The sequence below is a fragment of the Hyaena hyaena genome, unplaced genomic scaffold (genome assembly GCF_003009895.1).
Source record: "Hyaena hyaena isolate Hyena2069 unplaced genomic scaffold, ASM300989v1 scaffold_1724, whole genome shotgun sequence".
Lineage (NCBI taxonomy): Eukaryota > Metazoa > Chordata > Mammalia > Carnivora > Hyaenidae > Hyaena > Hyaena hyaena.
The window spans coordinates 34006-51468 of NW_024082359.1; the positions used below are offsets into that span (position 1 = coordinate 34006).

A 17463-nucleotide genomic window follows, 5' to 3' on the forward strand; every position below is an offset into this window, starting at 1 on the left:
GAGCTGGCTGTCAGCACAGAGCCTGATGTGGGGCTTGAGCTCACGAACCGTGAGACCATGACCTGAGCTGAAGTCAGACGCTCAACCGACTGAGCCACGCAGGTGCCCCTAGAATGTATTATGTTAAGTGAAATAAGTCAGCCAGAGGAAAAAAAAATACCACATGATTTCACTCATATGGTTTATTCCATTTGAAAATTTTTTCCAGCACCAAAATAGAGTCTAGTACACATTGTGGAATCTGGTATCTAGGTATCCAGTTTTGAGCTTAAAATACTCTTTCCCTAAGCAATTTGACTTTTTTTTTATAAGTGTAGAGTCACACTAGTTTCCCACACTTTGAAATTGAATTATCTTAACTGTGTAAACAGGGCCTGACTGGAGGAAAATGAGAAAGAATAAGATATTGGAAGAAAACTTGTTAAGTGTTTCTAAAACTAAGTCTAATAATGCCCCCGTCCATTTTTTTTTATTTCCTCTGTAAAATCTGGCCTGTCTTTGTAGGCCCATACTGAACCTGTAGTGTCTTTGTGGTTTGTCTGAAAGTACATTTCCTTTCTACTATTTTTCTCTTCCATATTCTCAGATGCTTCTTGTTCATTTTCTGCATCCACAAGCCCTGATCTTATTTATATTTTATAGAAATAGATAAGACAGTTCCATGAATGGCACAGTCTGATTTATTTCATTATTGTATGTCTATTACATCTTTTACCCTGGGGATCAAAAGAAAGGACAATGCACACTTTGGAAATACACATACTAAAATTGGAATGGTACAGAGGAGATTAGCATATCCTCTGTGCATGCATACACGTGTTTGCAACACATTGCATATTTTTCAAACAGGCATGTGAAAAGATGTTCAGCATCATTCCTCATTAAAGAATTGCAAATTAAAGCAACAATAAGATTGTTCCCATTACACATACATTAGAATGACTAAAATCCAAAACATTGATAACATCAAATGCTGATATAGATGTGGAGCAACAGAGAAAATACATTCATGCTGGTGGGAACGCAAAATGGTACAACTACTTTGGAAGACTGTTTAACAGTTTCGAACAAAACTAAACATATTCCTACCATATGACCCAGCAATCATGCTCTTTAGTATTTACCCAAATGACTGGAAAACTTATGCCCATACAAAAATTTGCACACAGATGTTTATAGTAGCTCTATAATTGCCAGATCTTGGAAGCAACCAAGATGTCCTTCAGTAAGTGAATGGGTAATAAACTGTGGCTCATCCAGACAGTGGGATATTATTCAGTGTTAAAAAAAAAGGGGGGGGCTGTCAAACCATGAAAAGACATGAGAAAACCTTAAAAGCCTATTACAAAGTGAAAGAAGACAATCTAAAAGGCTACAAAATGCATGATACTAACTATACGATATTCTGGAAAAGGGAAAACTACGGAGATGGTAAAAAGATCAGTGGTTGCCAGAGTATAAGAGGAGGAAGGGATAAATAGGTGGAACACAGAATTTTTAGAGCAATGAAACTATTGTCTATGATATTATAATGCTTGATACAGATCATTATACATTTATCAAAACCCATAAAACATATAACACCAAGAGTGACGTCTAATGTAATCTATGGACTTTGAGTGATAAAGATGTATTAATGTTGGTTTATTGATTGTAAGCAAATGTAACTCTCTGGTGTGGGATGCTAACAATGGGGTAGGCCATGACTGTGTAGGCGAAGGAGGTGTATAGAGATACTATACTTTCCACTCAGGGTTGCTGTTAAGATAAAACTGCTCTGGGGGGGACGCCTAGGTGACTCAGTTGGTTAAGCGTCTGACTTCGGCTCAGGTCATGATCTCACAGTTCGTGGATTCGAGCCCTGCATCGGGATCTGTGCTGACAGCCAACTCAGAGCCTGGAGCCTGTTTCAGATTCTGTATCTCCCTCTCTGACTCTCCCCTGCTCACACTGTGTGTGTGTCTCTCTCTCTCTCAGAAATAAATAAAAACATTAAAAAAAAACTTATACATGATAAAAAAAAACTGCTCTGAAAATAAAGTCTTTTTTTTTTTTTAAAGAACGTACAAAGAAAGTACTTTTCTTAATTGGACTGCTTGAACCAGACACAATTTAGTGATGGTAATTTTAAATAATTGCTTTGTGAAGAATCCCCCAAATTTCTCTAACTTAACAAAAGTCTGTGATTAAAATAGATGAACTATATTTTTACAGAAATAATATATGTATTTATTGTAACCAAGAGATGGCATGGACTGACTAGACATGTTGTCATCAAATTAAGCTGTATATAATATAAAACATTTTTTATGGGGCACCTGGGTGGCTCAGTCGGTTAAGTTTCCAGCTCTTGATTTCAGCTCAGGTCATGATTTCACGATTTTTGAGGTCGAGACCTGCGTCAGGCTTCACACTATCATGCAGAGCCTACTGGAGATGCTGTCTCTCCCTCTCTCTCTACTCCTTTCCCACTCGTACTCTCTCTCTCTCTCTCTCTCAAAATAAATAAATAAACCTAAAAAACCATACTTTTAAATATTTTGACACGTAGGTTATGCTTTAAAAATGCCACAACCTACACTTAGAATGAGAAAAGTCATTGTAAGTGAGTCATGTTAAAAGATGACATGATATCTACACTACAAAGTTCATTGGGAGATTTTAGCCAGATTGACAATAATCTAGAGTAAAAATTTGGTGGTCCGTGAACAAAATCCAGCCTATTTCTTTGTATTATACTCCCTATGTAATTTGTTCAGTGTATTTGAAATTCTTTACCTGGGGCATATGTTTTCTCTAGCTCATCACGTGCCCTTTCACTCCCTGTTTCCCTCCTACTAGCGTGCCTCACACATTAACAAATCATCTGGCTTTTGAAAACAAGCTTTGCCTCCATTCTCTCATCTAATCTATTTTGCGGTAATGTTCAGCAATATTGAGAAGTTAGTATGTTCTAAATCTTTGGAAATAAAAGTCAATTAAAAACAAAAGCAATTAAAATACTTATGAGTGACTTCAGCAAAACCAATGGAGTGGGATGCTCCAAAATCCTGTCCCTCCATAAAAGTAGTGAAGAGTATGGTGACAGATGGTGACCACACTTCCGTAGTGAGAGTTGAGTAATATACAGAATTGTCAATCACTATACTGTGCACCTGAAACTAATATAATGTTGTGTTCCATAAAAGGGAGGCATATGCAAAACAACTTTCAAAGACCAAAAAAACCTTAAGACCAGAGAGGCAGGCTGACAAGTTCAGCTTGGCAAGAAGTGACTTGTTTAAGGGGACTTATGGACAGAAGTGTGTCTGACAGGCCACAAGACAAGTAGACCTTTGCAACCCGACTTACCATAGGAGGTGCTTTTATTGCCCTAGGGGCCTAGGGGTACTTGCTGGGGGACCACCGGAGAAGAAATGTTTGAGAATCATAGTCATATCTCCATAGCAGATCAAGGACATTATGCCCCAATGATGTGGTTAAACAAAAAGAAAGAATGTTGGGGGGCAGCTGTGCTCAAGAAGACAACTGTTTTTAAAAGAGAAGGAAATGCTCTGGCAAACCCTGTGGGAATCAATTTATCAGTCATAAAAATGATGTACTGATATGTCCTTCAAAGATCTTCCAAACTGGTCAAAAGAAAAATCACACTCCTTTGAGAATATGATCTGTTGTGCTCCCTTTGTTACTAGAACCCTATCCTGGGAACCTGAGTCATTGTCTTGAAGATCATGGCAGAGCTGGGCCATAGAGTGTTGAGTCAGGACAAGTCAGGACAAATCAGGACAAAGACATAGAGTGTGGTGCAGGACAAATGCACCACAGAGCTCCTTTACTGAGATTCAGGTCTTATTCTCTTGATTAGTACTCACCTGAAAGTATGAACTTCTGCTAGTTTCCACAAAAAAAACCCTACCCATTGTGAAGTTACATTTATTTTAAATGTCCAAAATAGGCATTTTTGTCTCTTCACAGAGACAGAAAGCAGATGAGTGTTTGCCAGGGCATAGGGGGCAGGGAGGATGGTGATGACTGCTTACTGGTACAAGGTTTCTGTTTGCAGTCATGAAAGTGTTCTAGAATTAGATACTGTTGATGTTTGCCTAACACTGTGAATGTCCTAAAGGGCACTGGGTCATACACTCGAACGAAGGTGATTAAAAAGACCATTTTTTGTTATGTGAGTTTCATCTCAATAAAGAATGTGCTTTTTCTAATCTTGCCAAATGGAATCTGTTACTCTCTTTTCTCCAGCAATATGTCATTTGTTGTCCTATGCTTCTCTTAAACTACATTTCAGTGTAGACTGTCCCCTATCCATTCATTTCATTATCCAAACAAATATTTATAAAATATCTATTATTTCACAGGTATTGTTCCTTCCATTGGATCAACAGCAAGGACATAACAGATTGAGTCTTCTCTTTATGGAGCTGGAATCCTGATAGAAGAGAGTCAAAAAAAGTCATCAAAAATTCAATAAGGTGCTCAAGTTACACTTTATTCTCCCTTCTTCATACAAAAGAAGTTTTCTTATTCTCTCTCTTCTTTGTACACCCACCAATGCATGAACATAAACTCACAGATGTACACACACACACACACACACACACACACACAAGCATACATGTATATACTCAGATCTTGAGTCAGGTGTAACATATTCTCATTGATGGGCCTCGGAAAAATAATGATGTCTAGGGACACAATCTCTGCTACTTTATGCCATGGATAATTTCCTTTTCAGTGACTTATTTCCCCTTGGGATTCTTTGGAGTGTGCTGCTTCTTGGAAAAACAAACATTTTTGAATGGATGGGAGACAGAACAGGGGTATATGAATTGGAAGGTCACTGGGTAGACTATTTTCTGTGATTTCTTTCAACTTTGAAAATGTGAATCATAATTTGTAAAGTCACAAGCAAGAATATTCTTTCTAAGAAATTTTAATATTGTATTCCTTCCAATTACACATTGTTCTTAAACAGAAAAGCTTTGTCACTTGTGGAATATTTAATTCCTCAGCAGTGCAAAGTGTTATAATGCTAAGTTCAATAATTTATGTTGTTCTTTACTTGGGGTTTTTTGAAATTAATTAATTCTTTGGAGGCCAGAGATAGATTACATAATGAGACATGTTAGAAATCTTGAGAAATTATTGCAAAAATATCTCACAATTGGAGCCAACTTCTAGGGAAAATTTATCGCAAACTTTGCTGATGCTGTGTTCTTCTGCAGCAGACTGGTAAGGTGTTAAACCCCAGCCAAGAGAGGGCTGTTGGCAGCAGTAAGGAAAACTGGTGATGTAGAGGGTCAAGAAATTTGTTTCCTTCCCTACCTTCCTCTCCAATAAGACATGATACCCACAAGATGACTCCATTTCCAATTTGGAGTCACCTAGCTTGTTTGAGCAGAATTACCATGATGCTCCCTGCCTTGCTCTTCTATCAGAAAAGAACAAGTCTTATGTATCAAACTCACTCTTCTTAAGGGTTAGGGCCAAGTGTTTTCAATCGTTTACCACTTTTTAAGCAAAGATAAATTGACCCATAAACAAACCAGAAAAAATGCATAAATAAGAATTAATGAGCCCTCTTAATTCCAAATTTATTTCTATCTCTTCCCCCAGTCTCCCTTTGATTTCCATCCCCATATTTATCTTACTGATACTTTAAAATTATTTTTAGAATATAATGTTAATGTCCATAAATCCTATCATTCCTGGTAAAACAAATGTTACGTTCTGTTGGCTGTTTTCTTTTTACCCTTCCACAAAAAGTGAGAAATTGGTATCATATGAATAAATAAATGCCGGAATATTTTTAAATGCTAGAATTACTGATTTAACAAATCAAGTGAAAACATTACTTAGAAAATAAGATGAATAGAGTGATACTTGATCCTCATGCAATTCTCAGTTGATTGTATCTTTTCCCACTAGCAGGTTCATTCTTCCTAATCAACAGCAGTGATTGCTTACTGCAGTTCAGAGTCGAGAAAATCAATTTTTCTAAGAAGAGGGGTACTGAATGATTTAAAAATACAGACAACTAGTGTAACATTTTCCCTTTTACTTACCTGAGAAAGCAACTGGAGAATTGGTTGTTCCTCAAAGCACCAAATAAGTCAACATGTTCTGTGGGGAACAGAAATAAATATCCTGATTGAAACATCCAAACATTTTCTCATCTAGTAAAAGGAGCTGAGGGTTGGTCATTGTATTGGCTTCTTAGAGCTGTCTTAGCAAACCAAGACAAACTGGGTGATGTAAAACAATGGAAGTTTATTCTATCACAATTCTGAAGGCTTAAGTTTGAAATCAAGGTAACACTCCCTCTGAGGCTGTAGGGAAGAATTCTTCCTTACATTTTCCTAGCTTCTGGTCATATCTGGCAATGCTTGGTGTTCCTTGGGCTGTAGCTGCACCACTTTAATCTCTGCTTCTGTCTTTATTTGGTCTTCTTCCTGTGTGACACTGTGTATTCATTTCCTCTTCTTATGAGGACACCAGTCATTGGAGTTAGGGTCCACACTAGTTCAGTATGACCTCAGCTTAACTTAAATAATTACATTGGCAAAGACCCTATTTTAAAATCAGGTCACATTGTAAGGTTCTGGGTAGGCATAATTTTAGAGGGACACTAATCAACCCACTACAATTCTCAAGGTAAATTCCCAAAAGGTAAGTCTGGTTGCCAAGAAACTAAGAATAATAATTTTCTTGTCTTCCATGTGGGAATAAGTGTTTCACCGTTTGGGAGTAATTTTAGTTTCAAAGGAAAAATAAACTTCACCATAAAAGCCATGGAAAGTGTTTACCTGTGCCTGAAATCATAGCCAAATAACTTTATTCTGTTAACATTTTACAGAGGTTTTATATTAAAATATTTTGAATAAAATTACTAATGTGGAAAAATGCCTTAGTATCTACATAGACCCTCTTCACCTCTGAAAAGTATAACTGGATGCCCATATCTGCATATAGATTTGTTTTCAATCCTTCCATTTGTCTAATTATTCTAAGCAGAGCATCATTGCTAACAATTTTATGGTCATTCTAGTCTGTACGAAGGAATTCAAAGAAAATTGGCACAGTAAACAAAAACCCTCACTCTTTCTAGAATGTAAAAGTATTCTGTGCGGCATCATCAAAAGTAAGACAGCAAATCCTGATTCCCGAATCCTCTAGCTATTTTGTCCAAGTGATATGGGCTATTTACTCCAGGTAATGTAAAGAAATTTGATTCTCAAAATTATATAAATCTAAAGCTTCCTTTCTGCAATCCTTCCATAAGGAAAGATTTTGTGACATCTACTGGCAGGTATGAATTTTATCCCATGTTTCTGGAAAATAATAATTTCAACAGCAACAACAAAATACTAGCATGCTTTAGTTTTCTAAAATCAATTAAAATCAGGTTTTTAGTTCTTATCATTAGGTATGTGTTGAAAAATCCAGTTTATCTCTCCTTACTTCCTTCTCCACTCAAAATGTATGCATCGGACCTGGGACTGTCACAGAGTCCAGAAGATACTTGGACTTTTGTTTGCTTGTTAGCACTAGAAGTACTTACCAACACGCTTGCGTTCACTGTCCAATCAAGCACAGTCATTTGGAAACTTTTACTCGTTCTTCTCCTTTCCCTACTTACATCAGGAATTGTTCAGAACCTTAATCACAGTGCCTTAAGCTGAGCTCCCTCATGGGCATCTGGACACTTTCATTGAAAAGGGGATAGTCAAACCTGAAAACTTCTGTTGTCTTAGTATATCTCCTTCTTCATTGACAATGGTCCCTTTTCTGCTCCCCAAGAACTGACCCTTCTATACCTTCTCCTTCAGTTCTTGCCTTCATCTTTCCTTCTCTGAGGCACTCCAAGTTGTTTTCTACATAATGTGAATGACCCTTGCCCAAGGGAGAGGGTCTGGTAAGAAATATCCAGACCAGTAAGCTACCTCTTAATTTTTAATTAACTTTTTAAACTTCACATAATTGTAGATTTGCATGCACCTGTAAGAAATAATATAGAGAGATTCTGTATATCCTTTCCCACTTTCTCCAAAGGGACATCTTGCAGAACCATAATACAGTATTATAACTATGATGTTAGCACTATGATATTGTAGTCAACATACAAAACATTTTTATCCCTGTGAATATCTCTTATGTTGCCCTTTTATAGACACATCCATCTCACTCTTCTACCCCTATCTCCTTGTTAATCCCTGACAACTGGTACTCTGACCCCCTTTTCTATAACTTGTTATGGCAAGAATGTTATATAACTGTGATAATATGGTGTATAATCTTTTGTGATTGGCTTTTTTCCTCATAGCATAAGTCCTTGGAGATTCATCCAAATTGCTACATATATCAACTTTTGGGGTTTTTTGTTTGGTTTTGGTTTTAGTTTTGGTTGTTGTTATTGTTGCTAAGTAATATCCTTTGGTATTGAAGATCCACAATTTTTTTAACCATTTACCTACTGAAGATATCTGAGTTTCCATGTTTTGGCTCTTATGAACAAAGTTTCCCTAGATATTTGTGTACAGGTTTTTGTATGTATATAAGTGTTCAGTCATTTGTGATAAATGCTTAAGAGTGCAATTGCTGGGTCATATGGTAGTTGCATATTTCGTTTTCAAGAAATGGCCCAGTTGACTTCCAGAATGGTGTACCATTTTACATTCCCACCAGCAATGTATATATGATCTACTTTCTCCACATCCTTGCCAATATTTGATATTGTAACTATATTTTATTTTACCCATTTAAGTAGGTATATAGTAATTATACATGTGGTTTTAATTTTCATCTCCATAATGACTAATGATGTTGAACATCTTTTCTTTTGCATGTTTTTCATTTGTATATTTTTTGAAAAAATATCCAATAATGTATTTTGGCTGTTTTTTAATTGGATTGTTTTTTATTTTATTTTTTTTATTGTTGATGGCCAAAGAGAATTATTCTCAAGCCTAAAATCCAGTGAAATTTATCTTTTTAGGTTTTACAATTGCCTGGGACCTGTGAGCTCTTTCATTTTCCTAATTTTTTCCTTTTAGAATGGGAATGTCTCTTCTATGCTTACCCCATTATTGTAGTTTGACAGAGATAACTTGTCTGATTTCACAGGTTTGCAGCTGGAGAAGAATTTTGGCTCAGGATGAATCATACCTTGAGTGTCACTCATGTCTGATTTGGATGATAGTAGGTGAGATTTTAGATGAAAGGTTGATGCTGGAATGGGTTTAGACATTCGGGATCTTGGGATAAAATGAATGTATTTTGCATATGAGAATGGCATGAATTTTGGGGACCAGAGGCTGGAGTATTATAGATGAATTGTGTCCCTTCCCAAATTCATTTGTTGAAGTCTTAGCCCTCAGTATCTCAGAATGGACCTTATTTAGAGATAGAGCCTTTTTGGAAGTAATCATATTAAAATGAGTTCATTAGGATGAACACTAATCTAATATGACTGTTGTCCTTAGCAGAAGGGGGAAATTTGAACACAGAGACATGCACAGAGGAAAGATGATGTGATGTCACAGCAGAAGGATAAGAAGAGGGCCATCTACATGCCATAGAGAAAGTCTGAAAAGCGCCTTCCCTCATAACCAGTGAGAGAAAAGCCGGGCAGACACATTGACTTCAGACTTCTGGCCTTCAGTGAGAGAAAAAATTTCTGTTGTTCAGGCCACCCAGTTCACTGTCCACCCACTAGCAAGCAAACTAATACAGTCAGGTCATCTGTTGCTGGAGAGGCTTTGAGAAAGTATTTTTAGCCTAAAAATTCGATTTGGCAAAATCGAGAGATGGAGGTGTTAAAATGTTTCACTCTTTTAGTGGGCTTTGGTAGCTTGTATCCCTTGAGGACTTTTTCATTTTCGTCCAACTGATCAAGTTTATTGGCATGATTCCTTTTTTTTAAGTAATACTGCTTTGTTATCATCGTAGTATCTCTAGAATACTAGTAGGATGCCCAATATTGGTAATTTGTTTCTTCTATCTTTTTTTCCAGATCAGTCTTGCCAGGGGGTTGTCAAGTTTATTGTTTTTCTCAAAGGTTTCATTAATTTTCTCTGTTTTCTTTCTGTTTTCTATTTCATCAGTTTTTCATCTGAGCTTAATATTTTCTCTTATACATACTCGTGCCTTCATTTGCTCTTTTTCTCCTCTAATTTCTTAAGGTGGATGATGATGAATTAATTGAATTTTGTTTTACTTTGGTTCTAATGTAGGTATTTAGTGCTATAAATTTTCCTCAAAGTAATGGTTTAGGGACGCCTGTGTGGCACAGTCAGTTGAGTATCAACTTTGGCTCAGGTCATGATCTTGTGGCTCATGAGTTTGAGCCCTGCGGCAGGCTCAGGCTGACAGCTCTGAGCCTGATCATTCTGTGTCTCCTTCTCACTGCCCCTCGTCCACTCATGCTCTGTCTCTGTCTTTCTGTTTTTGTTTCTCTCAAAAATAAATAAAACGTCAAAAACAATTTTTTTAAAAAAGTAATGGTTTAGCATCCTACGCTTTTTGATATGTGGTGTTTTCATTTTCATTGAATTCCACATACGTTCTAATTTCCATTTTGTTTCTTTTAGAACCATGGATTGATTATTTAGAAGTTTGGTTTTGGTTTAGCTGTTTGGGTTTTTGTTTTGTTTAGTTTCGTTTCAAAATAATTGAAGATTTTCCAAAATCTTTTTATTACTGATTTCTAGTTTAATTCCACTGTGAGCAGAGAATATACTTTGTATGACAGAATCTTTTTTTTTTTTGATGAGACTTGTTCTAGGGCCTCAGTGTTGTCCGTTCCACTGCATGTTCCACGTACCCTTGAAGAGAATATAATCCACTGCTGTCAATTGTTGTGTTTTATACATTTTACTTTTGTAAATTTAGTTAATAGTTTTGTTCAAGTAATCTATTTTACTGATTTTCTATCTAATTATTATTATTATTTGGTATAGATATCCAGGATAATAGTATTTCTGTTTGCTTTGTTTTTAAATTATAATACCTAAAGATTTTTCTCCTCTGGCAAGAATATCTTTGGTGTTCAGTGTTTCCATCATAAAACATGCTATCATTCTTACTGTGTTCTTTTCTATGTGTTATTTTCTCCAGGGAGCTTTTAAGATGATCTCTTTAACATTCATTTTAAGCACTTTGATATTGATTTGCCTTGATGTGTTTTTGTTTATGTTTGTCTTTTGTCTGGAGTTTATCGATCTACTTGGATCTGTAGGTATACAGTATTGATCAACTTTGGGTAATTTTCAGCCATTATTTATTAAAATGTAATTTTAAAGTTTATTTATTTTGAGGGGGGGCATGCAAGCATGTGACTGGGCAAGGGGCAGAGGGAGAAAGAGAGAGAGAGAGAGAGAATTCCAAGCAAGCTCTGAAAGCACAGAGCTCTTTGCAGAGCTTGACAATGAGATCATGAGATCAATTTTTTTTTTCTTCCCTGTCTTTTACTTTGGACAATTTCTCTTACTCTCTTTTCTACTTCACTAATTTTTTCTTCTGCAGCATTATATCTGCCTTGAGTCATTTTTCTCTTGTAGTGTATTTTATATTCCCCATATCTCTACTGAACATGCTCAGTCTTTCTTCTGACTCTTAAATATATATATATATAAATATATATGTGTTATATATATAAATATGTATATTAAAATATATATAAATATTCTGGCTCTAAAATAGTATGGATGTTATTATAACTTATAAAATATTATTGTTTGTAATTCTATAATCTGTGCTATTTCTTACTTCTTTGAATGTTTGGTTATATCTGATTGGATAAGAAATTTTATAGGGTGCTAAATTTTGTGTTCTCAGAAATACACTCAAGTTTTGTTCTGGGATGCAATTACATTGCATGAAAGCCATTTGTAATTCTTGATTTTGAGAAATTTGTAAAAATAAATCCTTGCTTTTTGCCTATATTTGCAACAAAGTTCCTCTCGAAAGGGGATATCAGGGCTGCTACTTCAGACTGAAGGGACATGCATCCTGACATCTGGAGACACTAAGTGCATATTCTAACGATTAAAAATAAACCTATGGGGCACTTGGGTGGCTCAGTCGGTTGAGCAGCGCACTTTGGCTCAGGTCTTGGTCTCACAGTTAGTCAGTTGCCACCCCACATCGGGCTCACTGCTGTCAGTACAGAGCCCACGTAGCATCTTCTGTCCCCCTCTCTCTCTGCCCCTTCCTCGATTACACTCTTTCTCAAAAACAAATAAATCTTTAAATAAATCTATAGACCAATGGTGCACATGACTTACTTCAAGCCGTCGTCCGAGGAATCCACGGCTACTGAGTGAATTTTCCAGTGTGGAATTCAGGCTCCCTCTTGTGGTCTTTTGATAACACTTCACTGCAAAGAGGCTCCTTAGAATCCATCTAGAGATTCCTCCTCTCTTCAGTGCTGTTGAACTGAGGCAACTTGCAGAAAGGAAGAGAACACATGCTTAAAAATAAATAAATAAATAAACAAACCAAAAAGCAAATATTGTCTAAACATTAAAACAATATATTTGAATCTAAATCCTAAGTTTTCTGGAAGTGATGGGCAACTGTATTACTTCTGTGGTGATGGTAACACAGTATATACATACATTCCAACTCACCAAATGAATATTCTAATTATGTGCAGCTTGGGTCTACCAATCATACCTCAGTAAAGCTGGAAAATGATCCGAAGTTTTCTGGTAAGAAAAATAATAAAAGTGAAAACTCATGGGATTGTGTATTTGTCATTGCTGATGCCAAAAAATATACAAATTCACTTCAAATGAAATGTCAACAAAGTGAATGACCACAGTCTGCTTCCTTCTGAGCTGGAGCCCAATGAATTATCATTCGCATTAAAACTGAATCTTTGTTCTGTCTAAGCCTCAACATTCTGATATCAATATTTAAAATAAAGTGTTATTTTTCAATTCACTATTGAATTGAATAACACAATTCACAGTGTTAAGTGACATCTGTTATTTCATTTTTTACAAGATAAAGAAAGTACATCTTAAATAAGAAAACAAGCAAAAAATTACTTTAAAATTAACTTAAAACCATATTTGAAGCTGATGGTTTAACTCTGTATAGGAAAAGTTTAATTATATATCCATATTTGACTTCATCAGCAGCTGATTAAAATTATTTTCTGGCTGTGAAGAAACAAGTTAGTAGCAGGGTACATATGAGGATAGGGCACCTCAATCACTAGTAGTAGAGAAAGTAGACTTTCTGGCTCTAACAAATTTTGATTCCAGTCTAGAATACCAAGAATCTTCTGTGATCATCTGCTATGCAGACCTAAAAGTACCGTCTTTCTGGATGACTCATAGACTAGTCTGGATCCTAAGCAGTCAAGTTGCTTGACGTCCAAACTTCCTACTGAACTTCACTTGCCCTCATGTCATCTTCTCACTGTACGCTCTGTAAGCTAGGAAATATGGCCAGACTGAGTTGTGTCCTTAGTCTCATTCTTGCAGGAAAAGTTCAGAGATCTCAGGCTGGTTGCAAACATGCTCTACTTGTAGTCAAACAAATAGTCAAACAAGACTACCTAAAGAGTTGTCACTCTCTTTTTGTCATCAGAAGCAAACAACTGTCTGGCATGGGTTTTGAACTACTACCTAGATGCGGCATGTTTGTGTTTAGTAGAACTTCTCTGCTTTCTAAATCAGCAGTTGTGTAAGAAGATATTGATGCATGGAACTTTAACCTGTTATATCTCTAGTTAAGATGATCACATACATGCGCCTGGGTGGCTCAGTGGTTAAGTGATCAACTCTTGGTGTCAGTTGAGGTCATGATCTCACGGTTTATGAGTCTGAGCCCCACTTTGGGCTCTGTGCTGTGAGTATGGAGTTTGCTTAGGACTCTCACTTTCCCTCTTTCTCTAGGCTCCCATGCTTATACTTTCTCTTTCAAAATAAATAAATAAATAAATAAATAAATAAATAAATAAATAAACTTTAAAAAAGAGATTGTCACACACACAAAAGACAATCTCTACATTGTTTCCATTTGTTATTAACACTCCTTTAAGAGTCAGGTCTTATTTATTTTTATGTCTCCAGGTCTTAGCAGTATGTTACATATTTGATAAATTGATTTGATGAGCATGAGAGAATAAAGATTGGGCTTTACATTTAAATATTAACAAACCTAGTAATTTCTGCCTTCCACTTTGGAGGTCACCAAGGGCTCTAACATAGATTTCTTAAGTTGGTGTTTATAGAAAACCTGAGAGGTAGGTATAATCAACTCTAGAGTCAGGAAAAGTAGTTTTACCTCTTACTTGCATAGTAATCTCAAATAAGCCCCAGCCCTGATCTTCACATTTCTTAACTGTTTAAATGATTAGAAATATACTTTTGGGCTCAATTTAAGCTCTAAGTTGGAAATAATTATTGTATCCATATCATAGGATTAAATTCAGAATTACTTTACCCTGGTGCACCTGGCTGGCTCAGTCAGTTAAGCATCTGACTCTTGGTTTAGGCTCACGTCATGATCTCATGGTTCCTGAGTTCGAGCCCTGCATCACGCTCTGTGCTTAGGAGTCTCTCTCTCCCTCTCTCCCTGGCCCTTTCCCTGGCTCACGGTGCCTTTGTCTATCTCTCTCAAAATAAATAAATAAACTAAAAAAAATTACCTTATGCTTACAGTGACAGCCATATGGAAATCATTTATAAGTTTTAGCTAATGAGAAATGATCAAATAAAATACAAATGCAATATTAAAAAATATTATTTGTTAAATCCAGGAATGAATTCTAACATGAAAATGTATTTTTATCTTAGCCCTTGTAGTTAAATTTGTATGTAAGAATACCAATTTCCTAGCAATAAATATAAGCTTAGGAAATAACAATTTCAAGTGGAAGAGAAGGACAATAATAGGACCCAGGCAGGATCTGAGAGACCGTCGCAGGGGCTGCCAAGTGTTTTGTGGGCAGTGAAAGACACACTGCTGCATAAGGTTCGGTGCAGGACTGTATCCCATTCATACGTGTAAAAGGAAACCTCAAACCGTAGGGCTTATCGTAAGAACTGAGTCATTATTTCTTGGTTGAACTTAGCCCTAATGTCAAATGCAAGGAATGCCTTTCTCTTTCAGAGAAAACAGCAGAATTCAAGAATAGGAATAAAGCTACCTAAACAAACATGCTTTATAGTCTCACAGGGATTTGAAGGGAAACGCATCATTGGATCACTGAGTGTTACGGGCATCAAACACAATTTTCAAAGACAAAGAAAAAGTTAAATAAGATCAAAGGTGAAGCTCAAAGTTGTTTGGTGACAACATAACTTCATGTAAACTGCGGTAAAACATCTGATTTGTCTGCAAGGTATTATTGTCGCTTCGATTTCTAGTCAAACCCTGCCCTCTAGTGGCAACATTACCCTTCGGCATTGTGAATAATAATGAAATTAATTCTAACTGATCCCACCTCACCCTTATTGCCAACTCTCCACCAAAAGGCCACGAAACAGATTTTACTTCTTCCTGAGGTAGAAAATTCCGGTAGATTTTGCAGATATCTTTAAATTTGAATGTGCGTATGTACATGTACTTGTCTATCAAGCAGAAGATATTTTATTCCATTTCTGTAATATTTGTTGAAAATATTGAGCATGAAGACTGATACATATCTGAAAGTATAACTAACGATTTCTACTAATTTTTAGGTACTTTAATACTGATACATAGTTTGTGTTAAAATATTTAATTTGACTCATTTTAGGAGATTTGTGTAGTTTAGTGATTCTACCTGTCACTAAGGACTTAATCAAAGACAGATTTGTATTTATTACTTTTCTTATTTTAATCATAAATTAAACATCTCTTTAGCATGAGGAGAAAGAGGAGCTGGAAAATGTTTCTTTTCTCTTCACAAGGATGTGAGATCTTAACGGGGCTCTCCCAAAAAGAGCTTGAGTTGATGTTGAGTTGAGTTGAGTCTAAGTTTCCTGGAGGTGGACCAAGCAATTGTGAAAACTCCAAACCATCAGGTAGCCTCAGGCAGCAGTTTTTCTAGTTCTGTCCTTATACGATTTCCAGGCAAAAACAAGAGTATCTTTGTGAAGAGCATACTTTCGAGTCTTATTCCAAAGTAATATTTTTCTTGTTATTAGAGAATTGACACAGGCAAGGTACCCCAAATGTCTGAAAGTTGAATTGTAACATACAAGGAAAGGATGAGAAGGGAAAGAGAGAAAGAGAAAGAGAAAACAGTGCTAACAAGCAGGAGAGGACACACTACTCTATGGAAAAATAGCTTCAATTCCAAAAATTCAAAGAATTTTAGTATTGTCATATTAAAAAAAAATTGTACTTAAAAGTGAAGAGGTCCATTAAGGGTAAAATACATTAAAGGAAAACCAAACAGGGGCACGTGGGTGGTTCCATCCATTGAGCATCTCACTTTTGACTTTGGCTCAGATCATGATCTTATAGCTCTTAGGTATTGAGCCCTTTGTCAGGTTCTTTATTGACACTGCAGAGACTGCTTGGGATTCTGTTTCTCTCTCTCCCTCTCTTCCTGCCTCTCTGATGCTGGCTTGCTCTCTCTCTCTCTCTCTCTCTCTCTCTCAAAAATAAATAAATTTTAAAAACAAACCAACAAAAACACAAAGAGACAACGTTAAGGTAGGTAGGAAGTTGGTGGTGATGAAACTCTCACATTTTTTCCTAGTATTTTCCAGGAGTAAGAATACATTAAAATGCTGATGCAAGTATCCAGTCTCATTATATATTTAGCAATATATTTCTCTAATGCATGTGAAGGAATCAGACTATCAGACTCTAAGGTCAATAAGCATTAAGAGCACATTACTTATTAGGCCAATTCTCTTAGGCCAATTTCTGACTTACCTACTGATCTAATTTTTTGGCTTCTCATAGTTTTTCTTAAATAAGAAACTGAAATTAGCTTTATTGATATGAATATCTGACTCTTTGGAAGTTATATTTCTTCCTACAAATTAATAAATTCATGTTCTGATTAATATATGTTTCTTTGACATTTAACTAGACCCACGTGGTGTCCCTGAGGTGGATCAAACCAATATATCTGTCTCCTAAGATTGAGAACCCAAACACAAGCCAAGGAAATGCACCTTATGAAGTCCGTCTGTGGGCAGTTAGCAATCTCCTTTGCGGTGACAGCTATTAATCACTGAGTATCACCCTCATCATCCTTCCCCTCCAGGAAACTCTGCTACACTTACTAAAAGCTTAGTGTCTGGATCTTCTATGTGTATTACTCTCTATGAAATTAGTTAAGGGCATTCAGCTCTAATTAAAATGAGATGAATGCATTCAGTTCTGATGAAGGAAAATTCTACTCAGAAGCTTAAAGAATTAGATGGAACAAAGTAATGTTTCTGAATGCGAAGTAAAATAAGACTTGAAAGAAGTGATTGGTGAGCTTATAAGAAG

At 36.2% G+C, this 17463-nt stretch overlaps 1 non-coding gene across 1 annotated transcript; it reads left to right on the forward strand.

Annotated features, from left to right (window-relative positions):
• Positions 1–740: 740 nt before the first annotated feature.
• LOC120226515 lies at positions 741–842 on the forward strand. The gene has a single exon (XR_005527037.1). It is a non-coding gene; the product is annotated as a U6 spliceosomal RNA (small nuclear RNA).
• Positions 843–17463: the final 16621 nt, after the last annotated feature.